The 16,622-nt window shown below is 43.8% G+C and overlaps 1 long non-coding RNA gene across 6 annotated transcripts in view; it reads left to right on the top strand.

Annotated features, from left to right (window-relative positions):
- LOC106860581 (uncharacterized) overlaps window positions 1-16,622 on the top strand; it is a 154,964-nt gene that overhangs the window by 23,415 nt on the left and 114,927 nt on the right. For 5 of the 6 annotated variants that reach the window (XR_015808524.1, XR_015808525.1, XR_015808526.1 and 2 more), the window contains exon 2: window positions 14,140-14,514. This is a non-coding gene — a long non-coding RNA (uncharacterized LOC106860581). Of the gene's footprint in view, window positions 1-4,521; window positions 5,425-14,139; window positions 14,515-16,622 lie in introns of those variants that run through there. The other variant, XR_015808523.1, reaches the window with a different exon arrangement.

A 16,622-nucleotide genomic window follows, 5' to 3' on the forward strand; every position in this document is an offset into this window, starting at 1 on the left:
ACTTAAAAGGACCAACAATGAAAAGTGTTTATTTTTCATGATTGTGTCTTCTTTAGCAGGATTGTTTAGCAATGTAATGGAATCCTAGAATGGTTTGGGTTGGAAGGGACCTGTGAAGGTCATCCTGTAAAGTCCATCTCCCTTGCTGTGGGCAGAGACATCTTCAACTCTATCAAGTTGCTGAAAGCCCCATCCAGCCTGGCCTTGAATGTTTCCAGTGATGGGGTATGCACGATTTCTCCAGGCAGCCTTTTCCAGTGCCTCAGCACTTTCTGGGGAACCTGTTCTAGTGTTAAGCATCTTCATTCCAAAAAACTTCTTCCTTTAATCTATAGCAACTCTCTTTCAGGTTAAAACCATTGCCCTTTGGCCTAGCACAACAGGCCCTGCAGAAAAGTCTGTCCCCGAAAGGAACCGTATACATTATAAAAACCCAATACCTGTTATGAAAAGTACATGTAATGCAATAGCTTATTTGTTTGTGGTTGTATTCTTCTCAGTGATAACTGAGAACATACAGTTGTAATTCTGTGATAGTTTCGTTCAATAATAGAGTTTCTGCTCCTAAGCTGAAATTTTTGCTTCAAATTTTCTGCAGCTTTTGAGTGCTTCAGTTCTTTGTTTAAACTGGTTGTATCTTCTTAAATGGGGGTCCCAGGGGTTGGAGTGAAACACCAAAGCTTTTAGGCAGTGTCCTGATTCACTTGGCTTTCCAGGGTGTTCCTCAGTGCTGTGGGTTTATTGCAGTTCCAGCTACTCATGCACTCAGGTCAGGACTAGATCCTGCTGTGGAGGGTCAGAGAAGCTTTTTGCAGTGGTGCAGTTTGCAGTAGGCATTACTGTGCCATACATAAGAGGTTTATCTGTCCAGTTGTACTGATGGTGACTGTAATTTGAGGCCCATCACACTGGCTGGCCCTGCGGATTGAACTGTCAGTGCAGAGCAGATGCTGACAGGGACCCTTGCTTTCCGTGCTTCATTTCATCTGTGTGGAAGGACAGGAAAAAAAAAAGGAAAAGCCAGCAAAAACAAAATCAGAATTTCTGCTGCAGCTATTTGACACAATGAATGAACCATGATGCGATGTTGTGGGTGTTTGTTTCATTTTCCCCCTCAGTTCTTCATCCAGCTTTTATTATCTCTCAGTCTTGGAGGTAGGAAGATCCATTCTCAAGACCCGGTGTCTTGCCCTGAGCCCAGACATCCCACTCCCCATTAGTGGTGGGGTGCTTGCCATGGGTGCCCGAAGGGGAGATGTGTCGGTTTTAGCTGCTACCAGTCAAAGCCGAGGAATTAGTTTAAACTGGTGATTTAATTAAGCTGGAGAACACAGCAAATAGTTTGTGCATGCCAGTAATGGGTGCCAGCAGGAGTGTCCTCTCACTCCTGCCAGCTGCACGGGTCGGCTCTCCAGAACATCTGAGAGCCGGATGCTGACTAAGAGTGGTGGTTGGGTTTGATCCCCTCTGGTGATTTTTGTGTCATCGTGTTTAAAAAAACATCCCTTTCACTGGGAAGCTCATCACATGGTCTTTGGAGGGTTCACATTCCTCAGAGTTATTCCTTTACATAGTCAGAGCTGTGATCTTTAGGTATTGTGCCTGATATGCCTCAGGCCATCCTAATGAAAAGGACTGCATTAGTGCAAAGGAACGACTTAAAATAGTATACAATAAACTATCACAGCCTTCTGGGCTGCGTGCTTGAGGGCTTGGATTTAGAAGGCAGTTTCACAGAGGTCCCTTTCTTAGGGCATGAGGAGAAGGACAGCGGCAGGAAATGGTGACATTAAGGCAGCTGAGCATCACAAATTCTCTCATCCCCCAGTATCCCACAAATGGGGCTGTTTGTAGCCCTTCATTACTCTGTGTTAGAGAGAACAGACTCCTTTCATCTTCCCTGTGGAGTCTTCAATGATTTTACACTGTTGTGAGTGTTCATGAGAAGACAGGAAGATTGGATGCCCTCATATCATCTTGGGTGCATTGATGCACATCTCTACCAATGGAACTGCTTCAGTTCAAGGGAAATCAGCAATTTCCCTTGGTTTCAGGTCCTTATTAGTGCTGTTTCTGGTACATGAACTGCATGGGGCAGCATGTGGCAACTGTGCATGTTTCCAAAAGTATCCGAGAGTAGTTAGACCTCCTCAAATAAAGTTAAAGCGTGCTCAGAGTTGATGCAGACACTTAGCTTTTGCTTGCAGTAAGCTGTTTGCAACCAACTTGGGTATCCAGGTGGACTGAGGTTGGCAGCTGTGAGGAAATGCAGCCTTGAGAGGAGGGTGAGTTCTTACACGGATTTGCCCCATCAGTGAGAATAACATTTACCTGTTAGCTCAAGGCCAGAACTTTGGTGTGGCTCTGGAAAGAGCAGGCTGGCTTTGGCAGGTTTGGATATGGACATGATGCATTTCCTGGTGGTGGGTGGTGGGAAATCCCACGTCTGCTGTGTAAAGAACAATCTTTCCTTGGAAAAGTATTTACTGAGATAGCGATGATGGACAAATCTCTCATGGTAAACGTGACTTCACAGATCGTGTTTTCAGTCTCATGGAAAAAATAGAAAAGCTATCTAACACAGGTCTGGAGGTTTGAAGGTAATGTGTTCTAAAAATAAATATTAAGAATTATTCTTGATCTTGGGCCAGGTTGTTTCAAGATCAAAATCAAGGCCAAGGCCTAAACTTCAGTTTAGGTTTTCAGGTCGTTTTTATTGGCTTTGTTAATTCATGCTGCTTATGAGGTAGGAGAAAATGGTAATATCTAGAAAGATCTTGCCACTTTCTTCCTGAAAATATGTTGCTAAGGAGTTTTGACTTTTCTGCCAGATACACCAGTCTGCTTTGATATACCAGTTTATCCATTGGCAAAAAAATTAGTTTTTGGTGCTTTTTGTGTAATCAAGAGTCTTGTGATACTGTATTGGTGTGGTGACATATATATAATGAAGTGTGTGGGTGACTTTAAAGGGTTGTAGAAGGACTTTAAAAGATAGATAGAAAAATAAATAAATGAATAAATAAATAAATAAATTAGAAATTGCCCCGAAATGTAGCAAATAAATAGCTGGAATCATTTCTTCCTGGATTTACTGGCATCTTAATGGCTAGCTCCAGCACTTCTGATAGCTTGGAATTCCATCCTGCTGGATGGCAGAGCTGCAGAGAGCACATCAGCCAGAGCCAGCTGGGCTCTGGGGAGGATGTGCAAGAGACCAAAACCTGGTTATGACCAAGCCTGCACAGCCTGATCCAGCACAGGAGGCAGTGAGAGCATTTTGATGGAAACAAGTTCAGATTTGGCTCTAAACATTCTCTTGATGGTGGTTTCTGGTGCCTGCCTTTGGTTCTGATGATTTCTGATGTTTCCTCTCTGAATTTCCCAGATTTTTGCTGCTGGATCTCAGGTCCCAAGTCAGCCACGCTTTGCTCCCAGTCTGGAGAGCCAGGGAATTGGAGCTGAAAAAGCCACTGGATCTTGTTGACAAGCTGATACTGTTCCCTGGTGCCCCTTTTCGGGAAGGGAGCATCAGTCCCGTGCCTGAGACAGCTGGGCTTTTGCTTCCCCCAGCTGGAGGGGTGGATGGGGCTGAGCACTTCAGGACCCACTGGGGATGGGAAAAATGTTCCCTTTTCCTAGGAGAGCCTGTTCTGATCCCCCTATCACTGGGGATGGCTTTGGGCATGGGGTCCCCCCCTCCTGCCCTTAGCTTGCTGTCCTAGAAGGGCACAGCTCTGATCCTGGGGCCAGCTGGAGCGAGCAGCCATGAGAGGGCTTGTTTTCCTTGTTTTCCCAAGATGATCTCCTATCGGGAAAGCGGCTCGGCCGATGTGGGTGAAAGGTGATGCCAGCACCAGCTGGCTCAGGTTGGCTGCCACTCTGCAGGCTGAGTCCTCAGCTTTTTATATCCTTGCTGCATCACACTGCAGCTGCCACCCTGCTCCCTGTGCTGAGGATCAGCGCCAGGGATCGTGAGCACCGTGTCAGCTGCAGGAGCAGCGCTGGACACCACGGTGTTACTGCTCCCTTGCATCAGCCAAAACGTGTCTGACCTGATAGCCCGACTCCCAAAAAACCAGGGCAGGAGGTGTCATCTTCTTGAGGAAAAAAAAAAAAAAAAGATTAAATTTAATCTCCTATAACATTTTAATTATTATTGCTGGTTTTTAGCCCTGAATCATGAAGTTTACTTGTCAGTATGCTGCTTCCTATTATATTCTTGATATGTTTCCTGTGATACTTTTGATGTGTTTCAGTGTCCTCTCCTTCCTCAGTTTCTTCTTCTTTAACCTTGGAGTTTCTTTACCAACTCTATCCCACATTCTGGTTACCTGCTCTGAGTACCAGCTCTGCACTTGCCATCTTAAGTAAATGGGGAAAGGGCACTGATTTCTGCTGCAGCATCTTCCCCAGGAGAATTGAATTCAGCCTAGGAAGCAGAGTGGCGAAAAGAGGGTCTTAATGAGCAGTGTTCAGAAAGAAATTATTTCAGGTATTTCAGCCAAATAGCTCTGAGGACTTATAAACTGGGGCTAACAGTATCTTCTCTTTACTTATGGAAAGATAGTGTCACTCTCAATGATCTCTCTCCATTCTTTGTGATGAAAGATGGATATCTGTATGAAAACAGATCTCTGTCTCTGAGCAGATTAGGACCATGGCAGAGAAATCCTGTATCCATTGAAGGGAGAGGCAGAAGTGGGACTGCTCCCAGCAAGGGTAAGTCGGATGCTTAGGAAAGGCTGGTCTTCTCCTCCAGCAGCTCTTGAGAAAGAGAGACATAAGCTCAGGCAGCAGCTTCACAGTTGGGTGCAGTGACAGATGGAACTGCTGTTAAGGATTTGCACAGCAGGGAAGACATCTCTGACTTCACCTCTGGGTTTGGTGGACTTTTTGGTGGGCCTTCCTTCTGCAGGGAGGCTGTGTGGAGGCTTTGGCTGAGTCTTGGCAGTGGAGCCGTGGAATTGGTGTTCAGTCACTGCTGCAGGACCAGTTGTACAGGCTCCAGGTTTTCCCTTCTTATCCTGTGAGCTCAAGTTGATGTTTAAACAGCTTCATCTGACCCTAGCTTTTTTTTTTCTTTTTTTTTTTTTTTTTTTTTTTTCTGAAGCAGTCAAAGAACATTCACCTGCATTGCTGCCTTTGGAGGAGTGGCAGTGCTTCCATCAATGGGGCTGTGGCAGAGCAGACAGGACAGAAATGCCAAACTGTGGGGTGTGTGGATGGAGAACCCTACACCCTCCAGGGCAGCATCATCCCTGCAAAAGAGAAGAGACATTTTGGACTGAAAACACGGATAAATGTGACTCTGAGCAACCTGATGGAGTTGAAGATGCCCCTGCTCATTGGGGGGTTACACTACATGACCTTTAAAGGTCCCTTCCAACCCAAACCATTCTGTGAATCTCTGATTCTGTGACTGTAAGTTCTCCTGAGTCTCACACGCTTTGTATGTAAATACACTATTTAACTGCATTCCCATACAGCAACTGGTATGTGGCTAGGAATTCCTTTGATGCCTTTAGATGCTAATGTAGAGATAAAACAATCCCTTCTTTTTCCCTTTTTTTTCTCACAGCATGTAAGCTTTTCAGAAAATCATGCCATTAAATATTGAAGAGTCTAGACATGATTAAAATAAAAATATTGTTAACAATAAATGAGTGAGAAGAGGTGCAATACTTTGTCAGTCTTGGAATAAAAATTTAGAAATATCCGGGTTACAGGAAGGTTAGTTGAATTTGTGAGCACATTCAGGCATCAAAATAATGGGGATTATTTTATATAATAATAGATAACCTCCATCCTGGGGAGTTTAACCATCCATGTAGCTGTGCTGGACCCTGGCTGATGCCCTGTTTGTGTGAGGTGCAGGGTTGGTGGGAGGCAGTTCCAGGGGTGAGGAGCAAACAGCTGATTCCCTGCAGCTCCCTGTTGCTCTGGGCTCTGTGCTTGTTTTGCAAACATGGAGAGGGTTATATAGAATCCAGACATGTTTTCAGAGATCTTGTTTTTTGTGTTTCTATTATTTTCCTCTTGAGGTGGCTGCAATAATAATCACTAAGAATGGAGGTGAAAGAGTGGTAGGAACAGAGACTTGATAGGAATGAATTGTTTTTGTTAGTAAAATTAAAACTAAATTGGTGCATGGTCAGGAGTGCTCTGTGAGTATAAGAGAGTGAGCAAAACATCTGTTCACAAACACAGGTAGAGCTGGAGTGCAGACCCTGATAGGAATCCTTGCATCAGCAGAAAAAGGTTTTACTCTTGGATATCAGCAGAAAAATGAGTCCTGGCCTGTAATTTAATAGTGTAACTGTGTGATGCAATAAATAGAACCTTTCCATGCTGATTTAATTAAACCAATGCAACATCTATGTTTAGATGAAGCCAAGTCCTACACTGTTATGAAATCTTTTCTAATAATAGTATTTTTTTTCACCTCATGATGGTCCCAATTGCTGAGCTGCATGTTAAAGCTGCCTGTAACAGCAGGGCAGGCATTTATTTGGATCTGGCAGCTGGAATGAGTCAAGATCATTCCATGGGCTTTGGTTTAATGGCAAACACTTTCTGTTATTATTTACTGAATATTGAACATGTGCCCTTAATAAGAAGGACCTTTCAAAAAAGTAACAGGAAGACAGCCTAATGTGCCAAAATGTTTCTGTGCTGGTATTGCCAGTGCTATTTTGAAATCTTCACCTCAGTTGCCTTTGCAGAGCTCTTGTGCCAAACCCAGAACACGTGGGGCTTCTCCTGGGCTCCACGGGGATGCTTGGACCTCAAGCCAAGTGTGACAGTGCACAGGGAAAGTCATTACCACTGGGCTTCTGTCCTGTTCTTGCATGAGGAGGCAGCCACCAAGGATTCAGCTTTTAAAGGAGCCAGATATTAAGCTGGAAATGCGTCAGTCCTGCAAGGGGTGACTTAAGCTTATGAAAAAAATGTCTTTTTCCTTCTTGGCCTTTACCCCCTTGCTGTTTCTCAGCAGCTTTGTGCTGATTTACTTTGCCCATAATAAATGCTCCTAGCAAGAGCAGTGTGTGGTGTCCTTTGGGTTGAGAAGTTGAGGGACACAGAGAGGGGCTCAGGAATGTCCCTTTTTGGCCAGCAAATCAGTTTGGTGCTCATGGGGCTGGCACTGTGTTGGTCCAGTGCCAAGGGATCAAACTGCACCAGCACTGGAGCCATTGGCTCAGTTTTTGTGCCACCAGTGCCTTCAGAGGACCAAGCCCATCATCCCAACTCTGCCTTTCTGGAGCTGAAGCAGGGGTAGCATAGATGGCATAAACTAATGGCACAAACTGGGACAATTGCAAATCCATTTTAATAGAGGGATTTCAGGAAGCTGCGGTGGTGGGGGGGTTGATGAAAGCAAATGTCAACTGCGACCAAGATGCCTGGAGTTGATTGGTTTTATCTTTGAAAAGTAAGGGACTGATGTCTTCTGTTCTGTGGTTTGGTGTTTTGTTTTTTTTTTTTTTTTTTTTTTTTTTTTTTTTTTTTTTTGTTTGTTTGTTTGTTTGTTTGTTTGTTTGGTTGGTTGGTTGGTTTTTGTTTGTTTTTCTTTTGTTTTGTTTTTTTGTTTTTGTATTTTTAATAGCATCCAATTAATCTCTCTGTTAGCCACTTTTATGATTTTAACACAGCTCCTTTGCTCCTGGAGCGATGTAGTCGTGTGAGAATTTCAGCTTTTATTTGATTACAAAGCATGTTGTTAGCCTGTATGGTGATAGCCTAGATCCTGAAGGCTTAAAGAATAGGTCTAAGATAAAGAACTGAAAATGTAATGAGCAGGAGGATTATTTTTGCAGCTGGCATAGTGATTTTTCTTTCCTTTCATTGTAAACTGGTAACTAATGCCGTAGGCTGAAAATCATAAACAAAAGGGAGCAAAAAGTGTCTGCAGGGCTCAGACTGAGCCCTGCTCTGGAAAGCTGGGATGGTTCATGGTGACCAGGCTTGGTGTGGGGAGCTATGGGTCATTTTGGCCAAGGTGTAAAATGAATTTGCAGTGAATTTTCCCAGTTTTCTGTGAACTGCAGCTGTACCCAGCAAGGGAGCCTGGCTCTGGGGTGTGTGTTGATATGCAGTGGAGCAGCTCTGGAGATGGAGCAGCAACTCTGTGTCATACCTGTGAGAGCACCTGTGGGTCCTTGGTGCTGGACATGGGATGGTGGGAGAGCCATTGGTGGCAGAGCTGCTCTGTGCCTGCTTGAGGGACCAGGGTGAAGAAAGGGGCTCTTGGGAGGTGAAATGGTGCCCACCTGGGTGTGAACAGGATGGAATGGCCCTTCTTTCACCCAGCTGTGGGAACCTGACTTTCATTTTTGATGCACAGGTCTTGGTTTCCTGTGGTATTTGAAGTTGGTGATAGAGATAGTGGATATAATAGAAAGTCTATTTTTAAAAAGCAAGCAAACAAACTAAAAAGTGCAAAAATCCATTCCCTTGTGCACTCGAAGGGTTACAACTTATCTCTGCAAGATCAGCCTTGGGACCAGCATTCCTAAAAAACACCTTTTAAGCCAGAATGCAGTCTCCTGGGAGAGCAGGAGGCATGAAGTGCTGTCCTGAAGTGTTATCCCTTGCATTGCTGTGTCCACTTCAGTGGATCTGCAGGTCTGATTTTCCCCTGGTGTGCAACTTGTGCCATCAGTGTTTGGCAACTGGCATCAGACTGGTCTTTTTTTATGTCCATTACTGAGTATCCCACAGTCTTGGATCAATGAGTGGTCCAAGTGGATGTTCCTCCTACCCAAGGAGTCTGCATCTCAGAAGGAGCATGGTCATTGTCTTGAGCTGCAAGTGGCTCAAGGCTAAAATGCTCCTTCTTTGTGCACTTTGTTTCTCTGTTGCCTTTCAATTTTTCTGGGTGAGGCAACCCAGTATCTCTTAAGAATCACACTTTACAGTTCATTGTAAAACATATTTTTCCAAGAGGAGAATATATGGAATGCTGTGTTCCATATTAGAGGTGATTGTTATAGCATTAAATATAATTTTTTTTTGGTACTATCACCCAAGTCAGAAAACATTCATGTCTTGAATACTATAAAAAGGTGAGTTAATATTTGTCTCACAGTTTGTTCCTTTGGTCTTTTTATGTAACAGTCTACCCTTCATCAGGAAAGTATCTCCCCCCACTTCTCCTTAGGGAACATTTTCAAGATTTTTTCTCTTAATGTATCTGTGTCAGTTGGTGCAGATGGAGAATAAGGTTATGAAATTTTGCTTTGAAAATGGTCCAAGGTGACATCAGGTGCTTAAAATGTCAGATTGTAAGATTTTGCTTTTTGCCTTCAAAAATGGTTAAATGAAGGGAGTTAATTGTAAAGCATCTCAGCAGTGCTTCAAATTGTAGCATCCCAGCTTGTGATTCTCATGTGGAGTCATTTTGTGAAGTCCAAAGAGCACAGTCATGACCTGCATTTTGTGTGAGAACTCGAGCTATAAATATCCAGCCTGTTGGTCCCTTGGGTACTGGTTCAGGTTGGTGGGCAGACCCATCCCAAGTGTGAGTCCTGGGTGGATGTGAGGGACATAAATTTGTGTGATGATACCTTCAATGGAATAGCTAGACTTGCATGTTTAAATGTATACTTTATTGTGAAGCTGTTGCAGGAGTTCTTGGAAGCATTTTTATATTGCACTTTATGTGTTTCCAAACAATGCATCATTGGGCAGAGTATAGGCTGGAATTCCCAATCTACCAGGCAATCCTTCTGTGCTTCTTTTTTCAACCCTTTCCGTTGGAGTTCCCAGAAAGGAATTGATTTTTAGGATGAAGAATGGTAGAGTGAGGCAAGATAAATGGTTCTTGCCTCCATCCTGTTCTCCTCAAATACTCAGGCTTTGAATGTGCAAAGCCTGGTCACAGACTGGTGAAGCATCTGCGAAGTGCCCTCCTCTCATTAATCATGTCCTGGCCCACAGCTGTTTTTTCTTTATCTGGGAGCAAAAGCCCCAGTTCTGGGGACTGCCTGGGATGTTGGCCAAGCTTGTGAAGCCCTCAAAAGCAGCCAGGTTACTCCAAAAACTTGCTGAGTTAGGAGAAAAAGGCACAGCAGCCTTTAATTTTTTTTTCTCTATGTTTCTTTGGGAAATAATTGGTTTGTTTATTTATCTTTTATAAAGACATAAATATTATGGGCACTTGATAGAAGAGATTGTTGACGTCTGTCCTTCCATAATTCCATAAAGCAAACAAGTTCATGTTTTCTCACTGATACAAAACACAAGTTCTGTTGACTCAGAACTCCTGATTTTGCCACCCTCACTGTGTCAGGTTCAGTCTATAGCTCTTCTAAAATTTCATACCTAAGAACAAGAAGCCAAGGAGAGTTTTTGGGGTGGTTTGAGCTGATTCATCAGCTGGATTTTATTGCAGGGGACAGTTTGGGCTTGATCCTGTCCTCTTCCTTCTTCCAAGACTGGTGCTGAGCCTGCTTTGCTCTCTAAATCAGGAGAAATTCAGTCCCTCGTGGTAGCTGAGATACTCATGGCAGCAAACTGGTACCTGCAACCATTTGCTGGAGAATTTATTAAAAAACAGAAAGGTTGAATTATTTTGGGTTTTTTCCTTTTTTATTCTCTGCTAGGTAACATTGACCTTGATAAGGAGTCTCTGGACTGAAGAGCAGTTCTCTCCAGGACATCTGGAGATGTTCTTCTGCATGGGGATGTAACAAAGCTGGTTTGGGATGCTCACCTTGTGTTTAGGTGGAGATTTCGGTGTTGGCAAGCTAAGCACATACTGCTCACAGTGCCTGGTGGCAGGAGCAGTAGACATGAATGCCCCAATTGCATTCTTGCCCATAATAAAGTCACTGCTGGAGCTTACATGCAGTGATCATGAGGTTTAACAGGTCCCTTACTGCATTTAACTCACATGGCTGGGTTGTAATGAACATGTTAGAGTGTAAAATACCCAGCCCTTTCCTTCAAATAAAACACAGGCACAGAAAACATCCCTTGTTTTTAAAAATGAGCCATTGCACTTGGGGCTCTTTAAAGTTCAAAATTTAGCAGGTGGGACTCCTTCTCTCTTCCTCACATATTTTTCAACTAATGAGGAACAAGTCTCTTAACTCTTTTTGTGTGTTTATTAATCATTTGGGGTCTGTCTATTGCTGGGCACACTTTGCTCACTGCTGGTTTCCTACAGCTCTTGCTGACAGGCTCTTGCTGCCCTTGGAGAGGAGCCGTGGTGCTGCTCAGGGTGCTGCTCTCGTGCTGGGGGTGATGCCTTGTTTGCTCAGAGCTGACATGTGCTCAGTCCGTGGTGTTTCTGTGTGCTGGTGATTCAACCCTCTCTGTGTACAGGTAATGGAGTTAGTTCTTGTCAAGGGATGGGCAAGATGAATGTGTTTTTCAGGTGCTATCCCGTGACTTGAAAATTCTGGATGTGCTTCAGGGCTCTGCTGTCACCCTACTGCTTGACCTGCAGTGAGCTGTTAAGGGCAAGACCTAAACTGTTGGTGTTGGACAACACCATGGACAGTGTGCAAGGAAAACCTCCAGTCTGAGGGGGAAGCAGCAGCAGTGAGCCGGAGTGATGTTCTTTCCAGCAAGCAGTGTGCTCAGTCTTAAAAATCTGGCACATTTTAAGGCTAGAGTCCAGAGAACTGGAAAGTTGTCTTTTCTTGTGCTGGGCACAAGAGTTTGAATTTCATCTGCCTCTCAAACAGGGTGGCAATGAGACAGTGTCTTCTTACGTCGGGGGGTGGAAGGGACTGAGGTTCCTCCATACCATGAAGGAAGATGTGTAAAATGAACATTAATCATCTGCCATTGTTTTATCTGTTACAGTCTGACTAGAAAAGCCCACATGTTTATATAAACACATAACTTGTGCAAGATGCTGGTCACTGAGCTGTAGCATAGCCCATGAATCCTGCTGCCATCCAGCTGGCCTTGAAGGCTGATGGTGGGAGTGCTGTGGGTGGTGTGGTATATGAGACATGGGGAGAGATATAAAAGACAGAAAACAAAAAAAATTACGTTTTCGCTTGTTGGGCAGTGAGGACTGCTGAGCTCGTCTCCCAGGAGAAGTGAGCAAAGTACATATTGACACATCCCTGTTGGAGCCTGGAGAAAAAGCCCTGCTGGTGCATCAGGCACAGCACAGCGCGGGGCTGGGTTGGTGGGACAAGCCTCATTTCTCTGGAAACAGAAATCCATCTCTGTTTGTGTGCTCATATTTTACAGGTAATTGGTTTATGGAGAAAACAGCTCGAGGATTTTGGGCAGGTGTTCTTGCTGTAGAGAAATAGGTTTTACAGGCATTTTCCATGTCATATAGTTATCAGAGTGACTGAGATTGGCTGTGTAATTAGTGGGATGGGAGTTTTTTGAGGAGATGCAAATCTTTTTCCAAGATATTTTCATCAACTCGGGGACTTGGGTCAGACCTTCTTCAGCTTCAGCTCATTTAACCGGGGGGAAATTAGGGAATATTTCATTTCCTAACCCTCCCCATCACTGGAAAAACACTAGAAGGAAGGACAAGGCAATTTAGATTTATTTTTGCAGGAATGCACAGACTTCAAGTGGAACTTCATGTGAGAGCCTGTCTGCAGACTTCCAGTTGCCTCGTACTGATTTGCATGCTGGGTTTTGTAAAACAAAAACATGTTGCAGAGAAACCAGATTTTTGTGGTGTTGTCCCCAGGAGCCAGCTTAGCCTGGATTGTGCTGTGGTAATGGTGCATCTTTTCCTGCAGAGAAGGCAATTTTGATTGTTATCCCAAGGGAAGAAGAAGTTTTGTTTCAAAGTAGATTTTGTATGTGAGGTGACTTAAACAGGATCAAAGTCAGTGGAATTTTATTTCAAATAAACATGTGGTTCTCCTAATCAACCCTTTAAAGGGAACATCTGGGGGAAAAACCAGGCACGCTTTGTCAGGGTTTTGTACATTTAATTATTCACTTGATTTTTCCCTTTTAAATATCTGATGACGTTTCCGCTGTTTGAGGGTAGATAGGACTTTATTGACACAATTAGCAAAACAAATGATTATCACACCTTTTCCTTAACCCTGTCCTATTTGATCTATTTGCTTGCACTTTCATTACTCCTTTGCTTGGTTACATTACACACAATGTTATCACCTTCCTGTGCTTCTGCAGCTAAAACAAAGTGACAAAACCTCTTTTGGCTCTCAGCTGCTCTCTGCTGTTTTCTTTTTACAGATGAACTAGAAAGCAATGTCGGGCAGTGAGTTATTTGAGTTTCCTTTCAGCACTTGCTGGGCATTACATCCGGGCCTGGCACTTGCCTGTGTTTATGCGACAGCTTTCATATTTTAAAACAACAAACAAAAATCCCAGCAACTCTACTTCCAGCACAATTAGTAAGATCAGATTAAAAGAATTGGAAAAACAAACAACCCAAACCCCCCAGATCATGATGGGTTTATATACGTCAAATACTAGAATCTTTATGACTAATTCCTCGGGTATTTTGAGCCACTTTGCTGGGATGTGTTTATTTTCTCTGAAAGTGGAGGTGGGAAGTGTGGCTGTGTCTGGTCGGAGGTCACCCTGGGTTGTTGCACTGGAGAGCTGAGTGTTTCTGCTGTGTCACTGGTGGCTTGTGCCAGACCTTGCTGTGGCTTGCTGAGGGTGTGATTCTCCTGATGGTGGATGGACATTTTTCCACTGAAGTCAGGAAGGCAGATGGTGCTGCTGACCTGCTGCCTTACAACCCTTCCCATCCTTCTCTTGCCTGGTAGTGAAAATACCTCATTAGGTTCAGAAGGTGTGGAAAAAATGAGAGGGAAGGAAAATTCTGTCTTTTCACCTGACAAAAAGAAAAATAACAGTTTTGGAAAGATCTGTTGGTTAGCTGAGAACTTCTTGCAGTTGCTGGCTTCTCCTCCTCCTCCTTTCACATCACCTAGAACCAGTGAGGCAACTGGAGGTGGTGCTCCATGCTGTGCCTATGCTCACTGTTACATTAATTTAAATAAATCATGCAAATTAAAAAAAAAAAAAAAACAACGAAAAAAAACCTACAACCTTCCTTCCGTGCAAAAATAAATCAAAAGATGGGAGTTTCTGTGGGAATAAACCTTGTCCAGCATGGTAAGAGCTGTTGTGTAATGGCCTGTCCCTTTCTTCTCTCTGAAGGTCTCAACCCCATGTGTCCCACTGATCTGGAATAACGTTTGGAGTCTGGCAGTCTGGTCCTGTTCGTAGCTCCATAGGATTTTTAGGAGCATGGGGAGTATGGGATACATGGACATATGGACCCACAAAACCCCCTGGAGAATGCTGGCTGTGGATAAAAGCATCTGGAAGTTTTTACCATCTTTTTACCCTGTCTTTTTTTTCTGGGTCACCCTATGTCATTTGTGGCCCTGTCCTGAGGATTATAGCATGCAGTCACTTATTGGAATACCTCCCCATGCATCTTCTTGAAATGGAGCCATTGCTTTACCCAGCTGGAAGATATTTTCTCTTCTCCCAGAGCTTTTCCAGTGCAGCAGCACTCCTGTCCAGCAGGTATGTAAATGGTTTTCTCATTGACAGCCCAGTTTGCTTTCTTGCTTTCTTCATCTTCAGTGCAGTCTTTTTTTTTTTTTTTTCCTTACTAGCTTCTGCTAAAGGTAAGACCTTCCAGATTCCCTGGTGCCATACTCAGAAGGTGGCTTTTCTTTGTTGGGACAGACCCAGTTTGAGATGTAGGTTCTCATGGAGGAGTGGTGTCAGTTTCTGAAGGTTTTGACGACCAACCATAGCCTCATACATGAGGGAAAGGATGGATCTGATGCTCTTTATTCCTCCACCTGGACCCTCTGGGACCCTTGGGCAGCTGTGTTTGTAACCCACTGCTGCCATCAGCCGTGTGTGGATCAGCCTATCAGGCTTCATTGTCTCATTTCAAAAAAGATGACTCAAGTGTTAAATCCATTTTTTCTCCTCTTAGTTCAACAGAATTTCTGTTGAAGAACGTAATTTTAAGGATGACTTACCCCATAAAAAGGAGATGCCTTTAGTTCCAAAATTAAACTATTCCTATTCCATATAGATGTGTATAACTCAATAGCACTAATGATAGCTACGAAATTTGCATTTTTAGAGTCATTTACAATGAATTAAATGGTTTTGTGAAGGTGACAAACTTTTTCTATTTTACCATTCTTTCTATCAGGCAATTGAATCATTGTTTTGGTGTCTGTGGGTATCAATTTGCTGTGAAAATTTTTTTTTTTGCACTTGTGCTGGTTTGGTCAAATGCTCAGGTGTGCTGCAGATCTCCTTCTACAAGGTAGACAAAAAATAGCTCTTTGTCTCTAACTTTTATTTTTACTATACAAAGGAGGTGCTGAAGGAAAAGGACTGAAAATGCTTTGCTGTACATTTATTCTGCATTCCCCTCAGCATTTGTGAGGCATTAAAACTTTCATCTTCTTGCTTTGTAAGCACAATTTTGCATCAAAGGAAGAAAATGAGAGGGATAGGGTGGATAGAGCATGTTCAGTGGGAAACATAATCAGTTGCTTCACGCTTCAGATTGACTGTGACTCGTAGGCCAGATGGCAATGGTAGACAAAGACTGGAGATAAAGATGTTCTGGGCTTTATCAATGAGCAAACTCAGGTGCTTGCTGTGCTTGTAAGAGAGCTAACAGCAGGGATTTGGACTTGGAGGTGGACAGCAGCATCCTGCCAGGCTGGAGGGGATGGTCCGTGGTCAAGCCCATGCAGTGCAGTCCTGTGCCAAGGCAGAGCCTTCTCCTGTAGCACTGCCTGGAGGCTCAGCCCAGCAGGGCCAGACCCTCTTACCTGCTCACATGGACTTGGACTTGATGCTCTGCTGCAAAGACATCCCCTGGAAACAGCTCTTCATTTGCAGATAGTTTTCCTTCCTTAACCTGAATTAGCAGTTTTCCCATCACTGAAATCCCTAGTGTTGTATTAACTAGCTCCTAACAACTTCTAAAGCACCTAAGAAAAACAGATCACTTGCAGTTGTTCTTTTTATCGACAATTGAAGCAAACATCACTGATACTTAAAATCCTTTTTTTTTCTTTTTTTTTTCTTTCTGTGGTCAGCTGTTTGATAAAGACATTGGAAACCAGATCTCCCCTTGTTGCTGTAAATGTGAAAAGGTCCTTTGTCAGCAGGACATTGCAGTGGAATGAGCTTTATCTTTTATAAGTAACCGGGAGTGAATGAGGCATCAGTTACTCTGCTCTGGTGCTGCCCAGCCCTTTGGTGCTTCTGGACACTGAACAAAACCTGCCTGTGACCTGGATAACCCAGAACAGCCCCAGGGTGCTTGACCTCTGCATTGCAGGGTCTGCACTCACAGCGAGCAAGGAGAAAAGCCATGGTAGATGTACCCTGAATTTTGTGTTCTGCACTGCCACTTGCAGTGTGTCACACACAGTCTGGCAGGCACCTGGCACATCTGGGGTAACTGGGGGTGGCCCAAGAATTAGAGCTTGGCTGGGAATGATGTTTCAGTTGTAAATGTGCAGCTGTCCTTTACAGGGAGGAAGAATCATCTCAGGTTTTCTTCAGAGCAGGTCTCACCCTGCATGGATGTGGGGCAGTTTCAGGGGATAAGTAGTTTAAGGACTTTGCTGTTGGTCAGTGTGAGCATC

The sequence above is a fragment of the Sturnus vulgaris genome, chromosome 1 (assembly GCF_052056855.1).
Source record: "Sturnus vulgaris isolate bStuVul1 chromosome 1, bStuVul1.hap1, whole genome shotgun sequence".
Taxonomy (NCBI): domain Eukaryota; kingdom Metazoa; phylum Chordata; class Aves; order Passeriformes; family Sturnidae; genus Sturnus; species Sturnus vulgaris.